We start from the raw sequence: 4,386 nt of genomic DNA, 5'->3' as shown, positions 1-4,386 counted from the left end.
AAATAAAAGTGAACCACTGCAGAAAAACACATGAATGAATACAACCAAAGTGTAGGGAAAGCCTTTCTAATAATGTCTTAAAATCTAGATGCAATAAAAGGAAAGATTAACATTATCAACTATATTTTTTTATAAAAACATTTTGCATAGTGACACATACTACAAGCAAAGAACACTGAGAGAACACACAGTCAGCCTTCCATATCCATGGGCTCCATATCCATGGATACAACCAAACGTAGATTTGAAAATATTTTTTTAGAAAAAAAAATATATATATGCACTTACATTTAACCCACATCTAGGAATTTACCCTTAAGTTATATCCCTACAAACATGGAAAAAAGTTCACTGTGACATTATTGTTAATAGCCACATTATTGTTAAATGCCCATCCACAAGAGATTAGTTGAATAAATCTTGAGGCAGTCAAACAATAGATTATACAATAATTTTAAAAAATGAGGACATTCTCTATGAACTAATATTAAGAGACTTCCAGGATATATAAAATGAAGAAAGGAAAGTACAGACAAGTATATGTAGTGTGCACCCTGTAAGAAAAGGAGTAGGATGAATGTATACGTACACACATACACCAAATTGCATATGCATATTAATACATACGTGCATGTATTTGCCTATATTTGCAAAAACAAATGAAGGATGTACCTACCACCTTTGGGGATGGTAGGAATAGGGTGGATGAGACAGGGATGGGATGAAATTTCTTTGAGTAAAACTTTTTCTATTGCTTCGGCTTTTGAATCATGAAAATATTTTATATATTCACAAAAAGAGTAAAAAAACCAAATCTTTATATTTAATAAAATGAAACAAAGGAACTTAACCGCGTATCAAAGCAATAATAAACAGAAAAAAGAATTGATTCAGGTAGCTTTTGAACACAGTACTCTGGCTCTATTCCTGTATTGGGATATAGTCTAAGGACCAAAAGAATTATAAAGAAATCTTAATTTTACTTAATACATTGATTGTTGATTTTTTGGTATAGTAATTCTGAAACTATTTTATTGTAACATTAATATATTAACGTTGTTGTGAATCAGGTCCTTACTATGGAGAAGGAAGATACAAACATGGAAAAGAGGAAAGTGAGGGAGAACTCTGAGAGGTTGGATTCAAATGAGATTATCTGTTGAACTCACAAAAAGTGTCTAGAAATGATGTCTCCCAGTAATGCTGAGTAAACCCAGCAGCCAGATTTTGGTTTCTAAGTACTATTTCCCACTAAAAGGAACCAGGGATACTTGGAGAAATGGCTAATTGCAAGGCTGGAGCAGGGAAAGTACAAGTGAACTTGGAATATTATGTTGTGTTAGAAAGCAAAAAAGTGCTCAATGCTTTGTAGGGACACATCATGACAACACAGGAGCTGGCTTGAAAAAATTTCTACTGGTCATATTTGGCATAATTTTAACATCAAGAATAATGATGGTAATGGACTATAACACATCAAAATAAAAATCCATAAATCCATCGTGATACTCAAATCAAAATAGGGAGGGGTTACAAAGAATCTCCTTTTAAAGAAGACTATCTAATAAATATAGAAGAAAGTATAGAAATGGGAAATACCCATTTTGTAACTACCAAAATAATAATAAATTCAGGCAAGGATCATCATGGATGTTAAAGCCATACACATGTTCTTAAAGTATCATACCACATCTCACTTATTAATTACAAAAGGGACAAGGTATCTTTACCATGGAAATATCTGGTATATTCCCCTTAATCAAGTGCTTAAACTTAGCATTATCAATAATGGGATAGACATCATTTGCCTCTTGATATGAACCAAAGTGCACATTACCTACCTCAGAGGTAGTAATGTGCAACAAACGTCCCAGTTCTTGGGAGATACATGTTGAAACATTTATAAGTGAAGGGTCATGATCACTGCAAATTACTTTTTGTTTTATGTTTTTGAGGCAGGGTCTCGCTCTGTCGCCCAGGCTGGAGTGTAGTGGTGCAATCCTAGCTCACTACAACCTCGACCTCCTCGGCTCAACCCTCCAGGCTCAGCCTCCGGAGTAGCTGGGACTACAGGTGTGTGCTACCATGGCCGGTTGATTTTTAAAAATTTTCTGTAGAGACGAGGTCTTACTATGTTGCCCAGGCTGGTCTCGAACTTCTGGCCTCAAGTGATCCCCTGCCTTGGCATCTCAAAGTGCTGGGATTACAGGAGTGAGCCACTGAACTCAGACTTTTTTTTTTTTTAATACAGGGAATGAAAGGGCATCTATACTTTTGTGAAGACAGGAAAAATCCCAGCGAAGGAAATGAATGACAAAATCAACAGAAGAGATAAAAGAAGGTTCCAAAGGTTATTGACGAGAATGTGACTGGAAGAAAGGCAGAAAGTTTTGGCATGTTAATGGAGTCAAGACACTTATTCCCTTGGGAAAAGGCATGCTGGATAAAGAGATTCGTTTTGAAGTGGTCAGAAGGGCTCTGACTGCCAGAGATCTTTCTTGGTGGAGTAGATGACCCTATTGGGGGTGGGGGGCTTACAGAGGGTTGGAGAATGAGGGCTGAGTGTGGGCTTAAGACATCAGCAGAAGAGATAAGAGAGAGACCAGGTTACTGCACCAGTGGCTGTTCTATACAACTCTCTTATCAGTCTCCTGCCCAGTTAGAAATAACTGGTGTGATTTAAACTGCCCAATGGTAAACCATGAGAAAGCCTTACTGCCCTTGAACTGACTGCCCCCATCTCTCTCCAAAGCTGCTCCAACTTCGTAATTTATAAAGAAAAGAGGTGATTCACAGTTCAGGCTGTGCAATAAGCATGGCCTCAGGCTGCTTCCACTCATGGTAGAAGGAGAAGAGGAGTCAGGGTGTGCAGAGATCACGTGGTGAGAGAGGAAGGGGGGTGAGGTGCCAGGCCCTTTTTAACAGCCATCTTTTGAGGAAACTCACTCACTCACCAAGGGAGGTCACTAATCTATTTATGAGGGATCTGCCCCCATGACCCAAACACATCCCACTAGGCGTCACCTCCAACTTTGAGAATCAAATTTCGACATGAGGTTTGAAAGGGATAAATACTCAAACTATAGCAGGGTCCAATTAGAATTTCATACAAAGGGCTTCTCCTCATTTTTAGTTACATAACACAACTTTCCCAGACAGGCAATTAAGACTAAGAGTACTGAGAATAAGAGGGTTGCAGAGAATTTGAAATAGGTACTCTAGGAGTTCACTGTTTACCCCATTAGGCTCTAATTATCAATTACTTGATGCTATCAGTCATTACCAGGGGACCTCCGTATCACTACATTTTAAGTTTCCTTTGCTAGATGGAAATGAGATTCCCTCTGCAAGGCTTAACTGCTTTCAGCCTCTCTTGTCCATTCAAAATCCAAATCCTTCCCTGGGTAAAATGCTGACACAAGCTAAAGTTTCAGGGACACAGAAGCTTTAATTGCACTATGAGTTTGTTTTTTTTTCTCTAAAAGCAATGTAAATTTAGAGAACCACTTCTGTGTACTGGATAGCACTTTTCCCTTTCTACTTCTCCAGAGACACTGGGGCATCATTTCTCTTTCAGTTACTTCTAGGGGACATGACTAGTATTTTTCCCAGAAATATTTCTCGCCCAGTCCACTTCAATGTTGGGAGGCAGCATCACTGTAAGTTAGGGGAAAAACAGCAAGAAGGCAGCAGGCCTTGTTCTTTCCACACCACTGTACATGAACAACAGGAGGAAAAACCAAACTTGTAGCTGTACCATTTTTCCTTCTCCTTTTCATCCATCCATCATATCTCTTTCTTATCCTTTTTCACAATGAAAGTCACTTAAAACCCTGGGACCTATTCTGCTGGCAGGGCAAACGGATATAAACTGGGGCAAACTTTAGAATGGGAGGTAAATCAGTGCAACCATTTTTACACTACTTCCCTTACCCCACCCTAATTCAACAAATGATAGGGAGGGAAGAACTGTAACCCGAAATATGGATTCTACTGCGAATTGCAAATTCAAAATTTTCCTTAATTTTGAGAGTGTCAGTTACTCAAAAAAAAAAAAAAAAAAAACATAGATGGTTTTGTTGCTACTGAATTTGAGCAGGGCCCCAAATATAGTCAGTTCAAACGATTACCCCTCCCCCCTGTGCTATTTACGTAATGCAGTGAGGTGGCTCCAAAAGGATCCAATGTCCACAGCAGAGCATAAATGATATTCTTTCGAGGTTCCCATTTCCCTCTGCCTCAGCATCAAAAATTCCTAGATTTCTAGAGATGGTCCAGTGGTTTTCTCTACCACCAGGCCTAACTGTCACATGAATATCCACTTTATTCTAATGCAAGTGTAGGGGAAATGCTGTTTCTCTTAGTACAGTGGAGACAAAAATGGAG

This window comes from Propithecus coquereli, unplaced genomic scaffold, assembly GCF_000956105.1.
Source record: "Propithecus coquereli isolate 6110/MARCELLA unplaced genomic scaffold, Pcoq_1.0 Scaffold131, whole genome shotgun sequence".
NCBI classification, from domain to species: Eukaryota; Metazoa; Chordata; class Mammalia; order Primates; family Indriidae; genus Propithecus; species Propithecus coquereli.
This window is presented reverse-complemented; position numbering follows the sequence as displayed.